General features: G+C 40.8%; 1 long non-coding RNA gene across 1 annotated transcript in view; it reads right to left on the bottom strand.

The window, feature by feature from the left end:
- Window positions 1-2,004: 2,004 nt before the first annotated feature.
- The window catches only part of LOC127492391 (uncharacterized), a 68,848-nt gene continuing 52,669 nt past the window's right edge, over window positions 2,005-18,183 (bottom strand). Inside the window, exon 4 of the long non-coding RNA XR_007921808.2 lies at window positions 2,005-2,044. This is a non-coding gene — a long non-coding RNA (uncharacterized lncRNA). The remainder of the gene's footprint in view (window positions 2,045-18,183) is intronic.

Here is an 18,183-nt window from a genome sequence, read left to right on the forward strand (position 1 = left end):
GGTGGGGCTGGCATTGCAGCATAACAGGTAAAGGTGTAACAGGTAAAGCCACCTCCTATAACACTGGCATTCCATAAGGGTGCTGGTTCATGTGCTGGTTGCTCCACTTCAAATCCAGCTCCCTGCTAATGACTTGAGAAAAGCAGATGGCCCAAGTGTCTGGGCTCCTGTCACCCACATGGGAGACCCAGATGAAGCTCTTGTTTTCATCCTGCCCTATCCCTGGCCATTGAAGCCATCTGAGGAGTGAACCAGTGGATGGTAGATCGAGATGTGTGTGTGTGTGTGTGTGTGTGTGTGTATCTCTTTCTCTGTAACTCTTTCAAATAAATAAATCTTCAAAAACAATCAGGACAAAGGTCATTCTTTCAGTCATTCTGGCTATCCATTACAACAAATTTAATTGCCTTTTATGGTAATCTCAATGTTTCCTTCCCCCATTTCCTGCAGAGCCAAGCATTCAAGAGGTACTAAGGCAAAACAACCAACCAACAGAAAAGACTTGTTGAAATAACACTCTGAACTATCCTTTCTCAGTAGGAATAAGAGGAGCCCTTCAACTGAAAATATTTCTTACCTTCTTTCTCTGGGTCTCCAAATTAAAATGCCCCAACCCTGACCAGAGCAGGCATTTAAGATACCCCCATCTTATATCCAAAGTGCTCTACATTAAATTCCTTGTTCCTAACTCCAGCTTCCTACTAATACAGACCCTAGGAGGCAGTGGCCATGGATCAAGGAATTGGGTTCCTGCCACCCATGTGGGAAACCTGGATTGTGTTCCTATCTCCTGGTTTTGGCCTGGTCCAGCCTCAACATTTGGGTGTATTGGAAGAATGAACCAATGGATGGAAAAAAAAAATCTCTCTTTTCCTTCCTTCCTCCTCTTTTTTGCCTCTCCAATAACTTTAAAAATTTTAAAAGATGCCCTCCAAAAACTCTGCTCCCCGTATCTTGTAAACTACAAAATAAGCAGAATCTCACTGAAAACTCTGCCCCTGTTTCACATCAGTCTCTCATCTTCGTTATCCAGTATAATGATGATGTATTTACACCTGAATTCATAATCTCTTTTTACCTTTACTGTGAATTCTGTGGGGAAACAAAACTGACAGCAGATTCTAAGCAAAAAACAGGTTCAAATTTGCAAATTTCAGTCCAACCTTCCCATGCCATTCGTAAGTGTCTAACACTGCAATTCTGGCTTCAGTGAAGTGTACTCATGCATATTTTAATTAATGCAAACTGTGAGGTCTAGCAATGTAGTGGAAACATTCCCTTTAAAAAGAGATATCATTCCACTAGGATATATGGATTTAACACACATATAATTTTATTTCATTTCATTTGAGATGCAGAGATAGATGGCTGGAGCACTTCCATCTACCAATTCACCCACCTAGTGTCTGCAAAGGCTGAGACTGGACAGGACCAAAGCCAGGAGATGGGAATGTGGCAGGAACCCCAGTACATGAGCCATCACCATTGCCTCCCTTCATCTACATTGGCAAAACACTGGACTCAGAAACTGGAATGGGGAATCTAACCCAGATACTTGGATATGCTAAATGCTCTCTCCCACACATGCAATTTCTAAGGAGCTTATTCCTAATGAGCATAGGAATATCATGTTCTATAAATATTAAAGTCACTTTACTTAGTGATTATAGGATGTGTCATGCCAATAAAAAATTGAACAGGTATCAAACCATTGAAGGAAATGTAGTATAGTACTAAGTATGTCTCAGAAAGTATTATATTTCTCACATTGACCCCCAATTTTTTTTCTAGAAGTGTGCTTGGACTTTTACAGAATATGTAAGAACAAACTAAGCCTTTCAGTAACACACATGTGAATAAATTATTTCATTTGCAATTAAAATTGATTTCAAGAAAATACAGTAAAGAAATTAAAGAAGCAAGTACACAAAAAAGGTAGCTATCAATTTCTAGGCACAATACTACTTTCTCTTCCCTCTTACTCTAAGTAATGTTTCCTCTTACCTCTTGTACCAAGTAGTCTTCTCTCCAACAGCCCATGTACCTGTTTGATGGTTACAATGAGGATAGTCTGATATCAAATTTTTTGTCCAAAATGTTTGTACTTTAATTCTTTAGGAATTTCACAAAGCCCATTCATTTGTTCAGATATCTAACTTGACTCCATCATTAATAACGTACATGTATGATACTAAATATCCATATGTTGCCCTATGTGTATATTACCTTAATCAGTAATACACAGTTTTATAGTCCTCTTTTAAGATACATATTAAAACTAAGGAGTGTATCATATGCTAAATCACCAGTACCAACTATTCACTTTATTATAGAGAGGCATAAATTAGCACATTCTGATTTTGTACATTTATAAAAGCCTTATTAACAATCATTCTGGAAATAGGTTTTACTGAAATACTCCATATATCTGGTTTTTCCAAGAATAATTTCTGCTTTCTCTGGGCGTCACAATGTCTTCTCTCTGTAGGGTAAAACTGTGATCCTCTCATTGGTGTCAGCCATGAATAATTTTACAACCTCCTCAGTAGGTTATGGGTTTTGGAATTTTTCATTGGTCTGTGAAACATTTATTATATTCTGAGAACTTATTACGCATGGCATAAAACATGGAAAAGATATAGTCCCTATCCAGTGCTCTCTCCATCTAAATAACATGAGCAACCAAATAAAAATAGTGTGTCGCAGAGATTGGTTTCAATTTCGTTCATTTCTTTTTAGGATTATGATGTCATTTTTCAAAGACCATGTCTGCGAGCTTCGGTCTAAGGAGAGCCTGTGGTCATATGAGATTAGAGGATGGTTCACCAAAGAAATGAGTTTTGAGCAAGACCCACCGAAGCAGAATTTGGGCCATACATCAGAAGAAACGCTGAAATAGAGCTTAGCAAAAAAGAACTGAAACACTAGCCTTTTAAGCAGAAACATCTGCTAGATAGAACTCAGAATGTGGAGTAAAGAGACGTTTAAGTTCCTGGTCCTTGCTCTTAGCAGTGATGAGGTATGGCCTTAGGCAAATGATTACACCTCTTCCTACTTGTGTTTCCCCAGGTGTGAAAAAGAGGATGAAATCTCTGTTCTGTGTTGCTTCGGGAGAAGATGGAAGTACGGAGGCTAAAACACACAGTGAGCCTTCTGAGATCTTGGTGGAAGGGACCTGGTTCTTCTCCTCCCTCTTAAAAGCGATTAGCACAGCAGCCAGAATCCAAAAAGGGCTACTTCCCCGGTGTGTGAGCAAGCACATGGAAGATAACAATTCTCCCTTTGTTTCTCACCTAAATCAGTGTCCTGGCAGCCCAGGGATGGGCTTATGTACCTGAGCTTTGTCACACTATATCTTTTTTTTTTTTTTTTTGACAGGCAGAGTGGACAGTGAGACAGACAGACAGACAGAAAGGTCTTCCTTTTGCCATTGGTTCACCCTCCAATGGCCGCTGCAGCCAGCGCACTGTGGTTGGCGCACACCGCTGATCCGAAGGCAGGAGCCAGGTGCTTCTCCTGGTCTCCCATGCGGGTACAGAGCCCAAGAACTTGGGCCATTCTCCACTGCACTCCCGGGCCACAGCAGAAAGCTGGCCTGGAAGAGGGGCAACCAGGACAGAATCCGGCGCCCCGACCGGGACTAGAACAAGGTGTGCCTGCGCCGCAAAGTGGAGGATTAGCCTAGTGAGCCACGGCACCGGCCCACACTATATCTTTTGAAAAGAGGCAGAGGTCTGTGAGCATAGGCAGATATGACGTAGCCAAGTGAGCCAGGTTAGGGCCATTGGTACAAGACAGTGAAGCACAGAAGGACCCAGAATTTGCCTCTGCTCCAAGTTATATTAACATTTACACCTGGCATAATAATTTATGAACACTATTATTTCAGTGCATTTTCTCAAGAACCTCAAGCTGTCAGCTGGGAGAGGTACTACATAGCATTAGGGGATCAATCTGGAGACAGACTCAGATTTGAAAAACATCTTAGCCATTCACCAACTGTATGACTTTTGTTAAAGTATGTCATGTCTGCAAGCTCCAAGACTCCATACAAAATAGGAAGATCATGCCCCCAAAAAATGACATTTAAGGTGTTCTAAGTAATAAGTATGAATTCCAGGAAGGCACTTAGTTCAATGTCTGACTTATCACAATCACTCCATAAGTGCTCCTGTGTTCTTTTAATGCATGCGTTAGACACAGATTATGTAATTTTTGCCTGTGATGGCTAATTTTATGTGTCAACTTGACTGAGCTAAGGAATATCAAGATAGCTGATAAAACATAATTTTTGAGTATTTCTGGTAGAGATTAGCATTTCAATCAGCAGATGATTAAAGAAGATCCAGCCTCACCATTATCCAAGGGCCTGGATATAATGAAAAGGCAGAGGAAGGATGAATTTTCTCTTCTGGAGCTGGGACATCTGTTTTCTCCTACTCTTATACATCAGAACTCCTAGGCTTCCAACTCCAGGATTTACACCAGTGCCAGCTCCCTACCCCACCATACCTCCACTCCTGGTTCTCAGAGATGCAGACTGAATTACACCACCAGTTTTCCTGGATCTGTGGCTTGCAGACAGTGTAGCATGGGATTTTCCATATCTATAATCACATGAACCAGCTCCCATAATAAATCCCCTCATATTTCTACATATACAGATATCAAATGGTTCTATTTCTCTAGACAACCTTGACCAAAATAATGTCCTGATATCACCAAAAGCAAGTAGTTAGGACTTCAACCCTACAACTCTTACATCAGTATACCACTACAGCCCAGTTTTTTTTTTTGTTTTTTTTTTTGTTTTTTTTTTTTTTTATCTTTTATTTAATGAATATAAATTTCCAAAGTACGACTCATGGGTTACAATGGCTTCCCCCCCCATACCGTCCCTCCCACCAACAACCCTCCCCTTTCCCACTCCCTCTCCCCTTCCATTCACATCAAGATTCATTTTCGATTATCTTAATATACAGAAGATCAGCTTAGTATACCTTAAGTAAGTATTTCAACAGTTTGCTCCCACACAGAAACATAAAGTGAAAAATAATAGATGATTTTTTTAAAATGATGATGAAATCAGATCAGACCTATTGTCATGTTTAATCCCAGTGAGAGTCAAGTTGGGAATTGAAAATTTCTTTCTTTCTTTCTTTCTTTTTTTTTTTTTTTACAGAAGATCAGTTTAGTGTACATTAAGTAAAGATTTCAGTCGTTTGCACCCCCATAGAAACACAAAGTGAAATATACTGTTTGAGTACTCGTTATAGCATTAAGCCTCAGTGTACAGCACGTTAAGGACCGAGATCCTACATGAGGAGTAAGTGCACAGTGACTCCTGTTGTTGACTTTACCAATTGACACTCCTGTTTATGGCATCAGTAATCTCCCTATGCACCAGTTATGAGTTTCCAAGGCTATGGAAGCCCCTTGAGTTCTCCGACTCTTATCTTGTTTAGACACGGTCATAGTCAAAGTGGAGGTTCTCTCCTCCCTTCAGAGAAAGGCACCTCCCTCTTTGAAGACCTGTTCTTTCCACTGGGATCTCACTCACAGAGATCTTTTTGCCAGAGTGTCTTTACAGCCCAGTTTTAATGAGCTTATGTAGGTGGCAAATTCACCAAGACAGGACAATGCAAGCTCCATTCCCAGGACATGGTCAATAGACTTTGAACATTTCTGCCGTTGGAGAGAAATTCTTTTTCCCCTTGAGCAGAGCAAGAATCACTTGTGGGTCCCCAGGAAGATGACTCTCAGCTCCATGGTAGAACATGTAGAATAATTACAGGAAGTTCCCACTTTGTCCTTCCCCTGGAGCAAAATATCCCCTCACTCACACTTGGACACATGGAGTTGGACTGGGACCAGAACTTTTGTATTTCTAACAAAATGGCAGATGGCACCATGCTATTGTCCAGACTCTGAGGAGGAATGGGGTCAACTCATCATGAATTCTATCCAACAAGACAGAGGACAGAGCTGGGAATACAGAGACAGCTATAGAAATGGCCCTCTGTTTTATTTCTATCCATGGTTTTGACCGGCTGGAGATAGAAAATATTTGTAGAGGAAAATGGCATTTATTCTGAACATACACAGACTTTTTTATTATTACTATTATTCCCCAACAAATATAAAAAATTAGTTCTGAAGTGTTTACATTGTGTCAGGCGTTATAAGTAACCCAGAGATGATTTAAAGCATATGGGAAAATGTGTGTATGTTTTATGCGAATACTACCTTTTATGTAAAAGACTTAAGTATCCACAGATTTCAGGATCCATGGAAGTCCCAAAATCAATTCCTCACAGACAACAAGGGACAACTGTCCAAAAATGAGTTCTATACATAAGGGGGGGCCATGTGGGGAATCTACCATGACTTCAGTGCCAGGGGACCCGGAAGTCTGCCCATAGCAGTGAGGAGCAGTTAAAGACCATGGGCTCAAATCTCAAATGTGACTTTCTCTGAAGTAACAAAAGCATCCAACAGAAACCCAGGAACAAAGTGGCAGCTGTTGAAAAAATTCTGGAAGGGGAACAGGGGGAGAAATTTCACTGGAAAGGAAAAAAATAAATCCAGAGTTTCTTGAAAAAGGAAGGCATAAAAGAGGAAACTTACAAGTCAAGAGCTCCCACCACTGCACAGCTCTGAAAGATAAGAAGGGGACATTGAGATGGCATCTGGGAATAGTTTTCTGTGCTGCTCAGGCTGAAAAGCTAACTTCTCCCAGGTGGGATTCAGCTATTAGCAAGATGATGGAAATAATTCAAAAATTCATTCTACAATTCTGTATTCAGTGTCTATCACATGCTAAGTACTAATAAGCCAATGTAGAAGAAGCAAAACCAACCAGGATTCTAGCTTTCATAGAATGTGCATTCCATAGAAGACAAGTCAAAAGATAAAATAGTGAAAAATTGAAGCGAATGCTACAGAAGGGAAAAACAGTGCCTGAGACAGTGAAACGAGAACATTTTTCAGACAAGTCTGAGAAGGCCTCTGCAAAAAAGGTATCATTTAAGCTGAGATTTGAAAGATGAGGAACCAATGATGCAAAAAGCAGAAGCAGAACATTCTAGACTGAAGCATGTTAACCTCCCTGTAATGGCAAAAGAAAGAAGTCATTCTGAATTTCATTTTAGTACATTCATTATACCTGCCACACAGAGAATGAAGCCTAGAAAAGAGAATGTGGCAACAACAAAACTGGCCAGAGACCATTCTCCAGGGCTTCAGAAAGGCGTGATGGGATTCCAAGTGTCTGATACTAAGCATGAACCATAAAATTAGAGATTCAGGGAGAGGGCAAATGCTCTATAATCCCTGTGCCCAGAGACACCAGCAAAGGCACCCCAAAGAGAAAATATCCACAATAAAGAACAGCTGCTCTCACATGGAGAAGAAAACATGACCATGGTATGAGACTCTCTGGATAACAGCAACAATGCTGAAACTCTAACAATGCCACAGATTTTAGGGTTGTGTTGCCCAGCACTGTAGTCACTAGAGCCACACATGACTATTTATATTTAAATAAATGAAAATTTAATAAAATTCTGTCGCTCCCCCTCTTCGTGGAGGAACGACACAGGACCCTGCGCTGTTCTTTCGTCTGCTCGGCCCTCCCCGGGTTTGCTGCTGGTTCTTCCCTGGTTGGCTACTATCCCTTCCACCTCCGTGGAAGGGCGGTTCCCCCTGCCACATTCCCCACTTCCGCAGGGGAGCGGCACACCGCCGGCCGGCTTTCTCGGGGGCTGCACGGGTGTTCCTTCAGCTAGATGTTCCCCATAGATGTTCCTGGTGCATGCCGTCTCTCTCCTCCTTTATAGTCCTCCTCCGCCAATCCTAACTCGGCTGCCCACACGCCGAGCACGCTGCTCTCCTCCAATCAGGAGCAAGTCCTACAGTTTATTAGTTGAACTGGAGGCAGCTGTGCGGAAGCTGTTTACTTCTCTCCCATCGCCATATTGTGGGAGAGCAGATGCATAGAATAAGTCTTAATTCCAGTAACTCAGTCCAGTCCGGGCTGCTCCCCACAGGAGAGCAGATGCATAGAATAAGTCTTAATTCCAGTAACTTAGTCCAGTCCGGGCTGCTCCCCACAAAATTCAAGTTTCTTATCCTTATCAGTCACATCAAGTCCTCAGAGGCACATGTGGCTTGTGGCTACCATATTGAACACTACAGATTCATAGAATATTTTAATCATTTTATGACATTCAATTGGCTATTGAACTTACACAATGCTATTTGCTACAAAAGTAAGCAGAAGCAAAAATGTGTGATAGGGCTTCCATGAGAAAAGACTGAAGGAACAGATGCCCTATAAACACAACAGAATAGAAATTAAGAACATGATGTAAGAAGTATTTCATTGCCTGCTACAAGGGATCCAGGCCTGTCAGGAACATAATTGAAACCAAAATGAAATAAATGGTCTGAGGACTGAGGGTGGCAGAAAAATGGGGGAGCTGGATGTTGGTCAGTGATGAATTCAGTAAGGGAGGCGATAATGGGAGTGAGCAAGGTGCAACGTGAGTCTAGATGAGAAAACTTCATGGCTTGAGATCTTGGGGAAGAATTAGTCCAAGTGATATTGAAATCTGACATGTGGTCTTGCCTAGCAGAGCTGAAATGGAAGTGACAATATTCACGAATTGTGGTGGGTTTTGGAAGAGTCATCAACACAGATTACTATAACTTTTTATTATGAAAAACTTCATCCCTATATAAAAGTGGAAAAATAGCATAATGAATCCAATATACCTTTCACCTGGCATCAATAATTTATTTCCAATCTGATTGACATGGACCTTCACCATTAAAAATATTGGAAAGTCTTGGTGTAGAGAAAGGAAAGTGGGAGCAAGGGATAAAAATGGAGATAGGATGGACTAGCCTCTTCTCATAGGCAACAGTAGCACTTAAATAGAAGGGTACAACTCAATAGGGCAGTGGTGCTAACACAGAAACAATGCCAAGCAGCTGGCCCAACATCTGGCACATAGCACATACTCCGAATAAGCAAGCAGGGAGAGATGACGGTGAGAGCTAGGACTATCCTGTTTCTGTCTCCTTTCATCTGAGCAGGACATAAGCAGCATGAAACGGGCACAGCAAAGGAACAAATCCTTTGAAAAAGACTTCAAATGTTTAAAAATCTAGGTTGCAGTAACAGAACCCCTACAGATTACAGTAATTCAGCCAAGTCACATATTATCAATTAAATGTTGAACGAAATAGCACAGCAGAGAAACGTCCTCCCTGCTGATACTTGAAAATAAAACAGACCTCAAAGGGCACTCTCCACTGTTGTGACTCCCGCTAGCTCTCCATCATCCTTTGCACTGTCCTAATGGTCAACCTCGCCTGTGTGGTTTGTCCTCAAAAAGCACAAAAACTTCTCCACAAGCTAGCCAGTTACTCTTTCTGGTTATCTGGGCATAGCTACAAATACATGGTCCTGGGATGCTTCAAAGGCTTTTAATGGTTTGCTGCCTTTCCATTCGAATAACAATTTTTGAAGGACAGAAGTCCACAATCACATCAAAAGCAGGCTTGAAAGTTGGCCTCTTGGGAAATTCTTAGTCCTAAAAATCTATACCAATAAGCAAAAGTATCCCTATGTGGTTAAGGAAAGATTCTAAAAGTGGCCTTTTCAAAAATTAAAAAAAAAAAAAAATCCCAAGTCTCTTTACATCATTAAAGTTCAATGTTGGATTTCATAAGATATTTCTGGTTCAGCTTTGGTCTGTAAATCTATTGAGCTGGTAAGGCTGGTGCCACTAATACATGTGGTTTACATTAATGCTATTCATGATGTTTATCCTAACGCTGCAGGAAGCAGCTCCACCATATGGTATTCATGTTTTGTGTTGCTAAGAAACATTCAGAATTCTCATTCTAAAGAATTCATCAATTGCAACATAAATAAAACATAGTCCTATGCTTTTGTTATCAAAAAGGCCATTTTTAATCAGAGTAAAAACACTGCAACAGGGCACTCATAATTAAATGTTAAAAATCAAACATCTTCCCACTTTTACATCATGATTTGGAGTCAGCTGATACATGCAAAACACAGCAGATGCTTAGAAAGGAGAATTTCAAATGAATAAGAATTTAGTGGCTTCAAAAAGGGATTCAGTGTGAAAAGGGTAAATTTCCTCAGCACTTTCCTAACTGTGAGGGCCTTGTGCATATCTTGGGTGGATATGAAATGGTGCAGCAAAGCAGCAAATTGTAAGAATGTAAGTTCTTTAGTAGAAATTGCACACAGGGAAAAAAATGCCTCCTAATGTTCATATTTGTTTTCATGTAAATAATGTACACTCTTAAAATCAGATGAGCATGGGGCTAAGTAAGACATCACAATCTACAAGAGATACTATGCTGGACCCCAAAATGGAAGGGACACAGTTCTCTTCTTTCTTGGATGTATCTTCCTAGAAAATGGGCAAGATCTACCTAATGCTGAAATCCAGCAGTTTCGGTCTTTTGCTTCCTGATTTTTGGTATACACATGTATTGTTATTCTCTTTTCTCCTGCTCTGATTTCTCATTATGCTGAATTCTATGTTAATTTGTTGCATGATCCCATATGATATCATTTCTATTTTAACTGGAGTGACAGCTATTGTTGTGCCTCACCCATCCCTGTTTATCCTCCTTGCACAGACCTGGTGGTGTCCAGAGCATTCTGTGGGGTTCATCAGGGATTCTTGGTTCCAGAGTGGGTAAAGTGAGTGGCCAGTGTTCTCCATTATCTCTTATAACTGGAAGACTTAGGACAAGGACTGATAGCTTCATCTCTAAAATGTCTATAACTGGCTTTCTAACAACCTCATCTTCACTTCTCTCTCCCTATTCATTTATGGCATATCTCAAACCACATCTCCGAACTTAACAATTATAATATGACTTAGATTACCCACTGGGGCCCTTATTCTCTAACAAGTTAAGTTCACTTGCCTTCCTAAGCAGGTTTCTCAAGGATTCATGCTATAGATCACCATGCACTACTTTATGCCTTTGGCTCTATCCTCTAGTAAGAAGTCCAGCTCTCAGGAGCTCACAACCTAGTGGTCAAGACAAATGAGTTCATAGAATTTATCACACAGTACTCAGAGGCAGTGAATACAGAAGGTGTATGATGTCCAGGTCTATCTGAGGAGGCCAGGATTCTCTGTATAAGGTGACATCTAAGGCAGGGTCTGAAGGATGAGTAGGACTTAGTTGGAAAAGGATTGGAATGGAACCATCTCAGGCAGAGAAAAAAGGGGAGGTGGCAGCCAGGATATTCAAGATCAGCAAAAATAGGGCCAGAAAACAATGAGAACACCACAGTCATCATTGCAGTTCCTTGGGGGAACTGGTTCCAGGATCCACTCCCAGGATACCACAATCCATAGAGGATCAAGTCCTTGTACAAAATGTCATGAAGTATTTGCATATAACCTATGCACATCTTCCCATATATCTGAAATCCTTTCTAGATTATAATACCTGAAACAACCTATACTTTAAGTAAATAGCCTTATGCTATGTTGTTCAACACATAATGACAAGAAGTCTGTGCATGTTTGTTACAGATGAAATTTTACTTTCTGAATATTCTCTCTTTCTTGTTGAACCTATGGATGTGGAATCTATTGGATATAGAAGCCAACTGTATTCTGATACTCATGACCATGTGTTTGCATCTACAACCAACTAACCTTTGAAATAGGAGCTAAAATCAATGCCTGGAGAAATAACACTCATCAACAGATGGTGCTGGGAAAACATGATCTCGACATACAGAAGTATGGAACAAGACCCTTACCTTACACCATACACAAAAATCAACTCAAAATAGATCAAAGATCTAAACCTATAATCTGATACCATCAAATTACTAGAGGAGAACATTTGGGAAACTTCAAGACACTGGCATAAGCAAAGACTTCTTAGAAAAGACCCCAGTATCACAGGCAATCAAATCCAAAATTGACAAATGGGGCTACATCAAGCTAAGAAGCTTTTGCATTGCAAAGAAAACACACAGCAAAGTGAAGAGGCAACCAACAGAATGGGAGAAAATATTTGCAAACTATGCAACTGATATAGGATTAGTATCTAGAATAAAGAGTTCAAGAAGTTCAACAACAAAACAATCTAGTTAAGAAGTGGGCAAAGGTGTTGAACAGGCATTTTTCAAGAGAGGAAATTCATGGGCCGGCACCCTGGCGCAGTAGGTTAATCCTCTGCCTGTGGTCCCAGCATCCCATATGGGCGCCAGATTCTGTCCTGGTTGCTCCTCTTCCAGTCCAGCTCTCTGCTGTGGCCCGGGAAGGCAGTGGAGGATGGCCCAAGTGCTTGGGCCCCTGAATCCACATGAGAGACCAGGAAGAAGCACCTGGCTCCTGGCTTCGGATCAGTGCAGCTCTGGCTGTTGCAGCCATTAGGGGAGTGAACCAATGGAAGGAAGACCTCTCTCTGTTTCTCCCTCTCACTATCTGTAACTCTACCTCTCAAATAAATAAATAAAATCTTTAAAAAAAAAAAAGCGAGGAAATTCAAATGGCCAACAGACACATGAAAAAACGCTCAGGATCACTGGGCATCAGGGAAATGTAAATTAAAACCACAAGGAGGTTTCACCTCACTCCAGTTAAAATAGTTCTCACACAGAAGTCAAAAACAATAAATGCTGGCAAGGATGTGAGGAAAGAGGTACCATAATCCGCTCTTGGTGGGAATGTAAACTAGTACATTCATTGTGGAAGACAGTTTGGAGATCCCTCAGAAATATGAAAATAGATCTACCATATGATCCAGCCATCCAACTCCTGGGAATTTGCTCAAACATGAAATCAGCATATGAAAAAGTTATCTGTACCTCCATGTTTACTGCAGCTCAATTCACAATACATAAGATATGAAATTAACCCACATATCTATTAACCAATGACTGGATAAAGAAAATGTGGTATACACACACACACACACACACACACACGAAAGAGTATTACTCAGCTGTAAAGAATGAGATCCTGTCTTTCACAATAAAATGGATACACCTGGAAACAGTCCTCAAAAGACAAATGTTTTCTCTGATCTGTGGTAACTAAGAGTACAAAAAAAGTAATGTATATGTATACAACTGACATTTTGAAATTTGATTATTGCTTATAGCCCTTGTCTCAAATGTTGAGGAATAGTGTTTTTCTTTGTTGAATTCTTTACTTAGTGAAGGGTTAAGGTTATGACTATAAAATAAACTGAAAATATGTCATTATAAAAATTAAAAGGAAGGAAGGAGGTGGGAGGGTGGGAGCATGGGTTGGAAGGAGTGCAGGGTGGGAAATATCACTACGTTCCTAAATCTGTATATATGAAATACGTGAGATTTGTTCACCTTATGTAAATTTGGAAAAATTGAAAAAAGACCATGTTTTTAGGTTAAATCACACGAAGTTATCAACCTTCAACTAGAAATTTCTAATCTAAAAATACAGCATTCTCATATTATGAAATTATATTGGGGCCGGTGCTGTAGTGTAGTGGGTTAAGGCCCTCAGCTGCAGCACTGGCATCCCATATGGGTGCCAGTTCAAGTCCCGGCTACTCCACTTCTCATCCAGCTCTTTGTCATGGCCTGGAAAAGCAGCAGAGGATGGCCTAAGTCCTTGGGCCTCTGCACCTGCTTGGGAGACTTGGAAGAAGCTCCTGGCTCCCGATCTGCTCCAGCTGTTGCGGCCACTTGGGGAGTGAACCAGTGGATGGAAGACCTCTCTATCTCTATCTCTACTTCTCCCTGTGTTTCTGTCTTTCAAAAAAAATAAAATGAATCTTTTAAAAAAAGAAATATTATCTTTGTTATTTCCTAATCATGTTGTGATTAACTTTAATATAACTCCACTTAGATAGTGCTTGTTAGGTGATTTTTGTATAGCTGGCGGGAGGCAGGTCACCTGCCCTACTTGGGAACATCCATTTCACAGTAGTTAGACAGAATTTGGAAGACTCTGATGGAAACACCATCTGCCATGTAAGATTCTAGCAACATTTCCGCTATCTGATCCTGATAGCTGATTATCTCCAGAGGCTTTGTTAGTTTCATGGATGTAAGAAATGATTTGGCAATGGTGAAATGAGTGGTGATCAAGCTATGTGTCTTCTAAAATATTGTGCAGGTATTCTCATTGGTGCAGGAACAGGGTGTAAGAATCCAACAAGCTTGATAATCTATGCCATTAGGAGTGTTGCCTGCTGCTGGATTCTGCAATTGTACTAGGTTCATCTGCTCACTCAGAATTCTTTGTGTCAAAACCTGGCTTGAAAGTGAGCTGAATCCTCCACTAAAGTACTGCCTCTTTGTCTCTAGCAAAACACTCATGCAAAGATCTGCTGGAATCCTCAAGGGATCAAAAGCTAGGACTTTAGCAAACTTATCAGACAGAAGTTTGTGTGGATGGCAGAACTGGATTTGAGCTTTGCTATCATTAAAACCTGGTGTCAAGGTTATCCCAAAAGGAGATCTATCACCTCAACTAATGTTCAACTATTAGAGGCTACCAAAATGAGAAGACTTCAAAAATTCATGGAAAATATAATGAAAATTGTTTGTTCAAAAAACTGAAATCCATGCAAGATTTCATAATATGCATTTTCACAAACTTTTCCAAGACCACTTGTATTTCCGCAAAAAAAAAAAAAAAAAAAAAAAAACCTTCATGTAGTTGACCAAATAATCTTAGGTCAGCTCATTTCATCCATGATGGGCATGCAATAGGTAGACCAATTATTAAATTAAGGTTTTGACATAGGCTGAAATTTCAGGACTATAGAAGCATATAGGCTAATAAGAAGTTAGAGAGATGTGGGGAAATTACTCTCGAAGTAAACATCAGATAGAACAGCCTATTTTGTTCTCTAAGAGGTGTCGGGTGCTATAATAAGAGTGGGTCCCACTCTGTCCAGGTACAGCATATGAAATGATTTTCTGCCCTTCACATTTAAGAATGTTCCATTAATATGCCCTTGATTATACAGAGAAAGGGTTTCCATAGTGAAGATGCTTTAGAATGGGTCCCAATACCTTCAGTTAGAAGGTAGAGAAGCTGAGGTCCAGAGTTCTTTAGCCAGCTGAGCACAGTCTCACTGGTATTCTGTGATACCTGGCATCATAGTCCAGGTTTTCCGATTCCTGGTAAGGAGTCCTTTTCACCATACAGGAGCTCTCCAACTCATACATGTTTCACAGTCTCCTGGACAGCTTATTAAAACACAGATCACTGGGGCCCACCTCCAACATGTTTGCCAAAGTTGGGGTGACATGGGTGCTAAGAGAAGGCTAAGATTTTACATTTCTCAGTTTTCTTGGAGAGGCTGATGATGCAGAACTGAGGACCATGCTTTGAAACCCCTGCACTATGCCATTCTCCTACCTGGCTCTTTCAACACCCCTTGTGTAAACATACCAATTCCTGTGAAATCTGAGTATCCTCCATTTGTATGACCTCCACTTGCAAGTTCAACAAAATACACTAGAAATAGTACTCTATCTTCTTATGTCACTCAGCTCCAGGCCCTGCTTCCTCACCATAGTTTTAGCAAATGGTCCATCTGCAAAGAATTTCAAGGAAATACCTTGGTGTTTTTGGAACATAGAATGAGAGGAAGTAATGAAGTTGAGCCTGGAAAAGCTTCCTGGAGCCAAATCACAGCAGCTTGAATTCTTACCTAAAGAGTAGAGCCACCAGCACTTCACACTAAAATGTTCCACGTTCTAGAAACATATAGCCCTGGGCAAATCTGGAGAGCCGTTCATCCTATATAGTTCAGCAGTTCTAGACAATGTCATCCAGCTGTTCCTTCAACATACATATGCTACCATGTTTTGTTTCAGCATAATGTCCAGCACAGTGAGAAAAAGACACGACTCTAGTGCTTTATGGCCAATTGAAGGAGAATGGTAGGTAGGTGAGAAACTATCTTACATGTGATATGTACTGTAATAGAAGGTGTCTCCACACCAGAGTTACAGGGATAGCATCGTGCTTTAGAGTGTTAGAGAACCAAAAAAAAATTCAAGGAAAGGTTTTTTATAATCAAAATTCTGAATGTGTTCTCAGGGAAGAGGGTCAATAATAAGTATAGATGACTAGTTCTCAAGTGGGGAGACAAAAATGAAACAGACAGACTTGGAGGGGTTTGGGGTTGTTTTCATTATACTCACATGCTCTCCATCTACCCTACTGGAATCATTGGTGCAGTGGGAGAAACTGGTGGTGCAAAAGAGAGGCGGCTGAGGTGGAGAAATCCATGGCATAACTGGAGAGGTTAGCCCTGAGTAAGGAGAGTGCTTCGCCTTTCTCAGAGACCAAAAGAAGGAATTTGATGTCCATAATCCCTTTTAAGCCCTTTGACTCCCATGTTCTGGAAGCCCACTGCTCTTCTTCCTTGAATCCCAGATCCACCCTATTCTTGCTGAGCAAATCAGAGGAAATCACCTAATTTTGCTGAGTCACAGTTTGTTTATTTACAAAATAAAGATAGCACCATCCCTTGCAAAATCTCATTTGTAGATTGGTTTCACTTACTTGTGATTCTTAAACTCTTAAAAATCCTTTTTATGGCCTGTGTTGTGGCTTAAAGGCTAAGCCTCCACCTGTGGCTCCAGGCATCCCATATGGGCACCTGTTTGTGTCCAGGCTACTCTTTTTTTCTCATCCAGCTCTCTTCTTATGGCCTGAGAAAGCAGAAGATGGCCCAAGTGCTTGGGCACCTGTACCTGCATAGGAGATACAGAAGAAGTTCCTGGCTTTGGATCAGCTCAATTCTGGCCATTGCAGCCATTCGGAGAACAAACCAGCAGATGGAAGACCATTCTCTCTCTCCTCTCTCTGCAACTGTACCTCTCAAATTTTTTTTAAAATACTCTTTAAGAAAGTACAACTCCTCTCCAGAACAATACCTATCTATTCTGCCTTCCATATTGGCAGGTTGCCTATCTGGAGCCCATCATGGATTTTCCCCACATGAAGACCTGCCATTGCAGTGCAGGAATCCACTGGGGATTAGGGAAAGCGTATGATTTTTAGAAATTAATATTTTAATTAGTATGATACATATAATACCTATGCCATCTTAATTTATATTTTAAGATAAAGAGATATAAACATATAGGCTTCTCAAATTCATTGAGGGGGTACTATTAAATTGTTATGTACTCAGAAAAAAATTTCATATTTGAAGTGCCTAAGGCTTAAGTACTATAAGAAATTAACAGAATTTCAAAGTGTCCAGAAAATGAAGGACTATCAGGAAGGATCAAGGATCTTCCTGGAGGTTTCTGTGACATCCCTGAATCCACCTGCACCAGGTTGCTGCCTGCTTTTTCTCTGCAGAGGCAGAGCTGTGAGAGGAAGGGAAGTAGAGAATGATTAGTATTATCCTAGCTCACAAAGAGAGAAGATTTATTACTGCACAACACTTAAGCCCTCCATACCCTGCCATCATCCATTCCCCTTTAAACAAATGCTGGTTGTCATCACATGATTATTATTACTATGCAGGCCAGATCCTCTGATGAATCGAGGCTGATGGAACACTCCTCTCAATAAAGAGACTCAACTATTCCTAGGTGGCCTGATTTATTCCCTGGAAGTTGTGGTTTTCCAAGTGGAACTCAAATCACTGAAAAGCATTCCTTCATTGCATGAGGATGAAAAGTTAACCCTGAAGAGTATGCACATCTCCTGAATAGGAGCTCAGGTATAGTCACAGGTGCATATACAGGTATTCCAAGAAGAATGAGATGGCTCCTGTGGCTATTTCTTTTCAATCCTGAATTTGCCTCAGAATTTCCTGGAAAGCCCATGAGAACACTTTTCTGGACTCCATACCCAGAGATTCAAATTCCACTCCCCAGGACAAGACCTTGCATTTGCATTTCTAAGAAGCTCACAGGTGATCACCCTTGAGTGACACAGCCTCACTGGATGGAACTGGACAACTGTCACATCAGCAGCCTCCCCAAAATTCTCTCCCCCTCATCACTCTCTGCTTCCACTTCTCAAATTTGCTGGCTGCTAGAATGATCCTTCTAAAGCCCAAGTGTGTCATTCTCATCCTCAAGATGTTGACTGTGGCCCCCACTTAATTTTACAACACAACCCAAATGGCCTA

This window comes from Oryctolagus cuniculus, chromosome 10, assembly GCF_964237555.1.
Source record: "Oryctolagus cuniculus chromosome 10, mOryCun1.1, whole genome shotgun sequence".
Lineage (NCBI taxonomy): Eukaryota > Metazoa > Chordata > Mammalia > Lagomorpha > Leporidae > Oryctolagus > Oryctolagus cuniculus.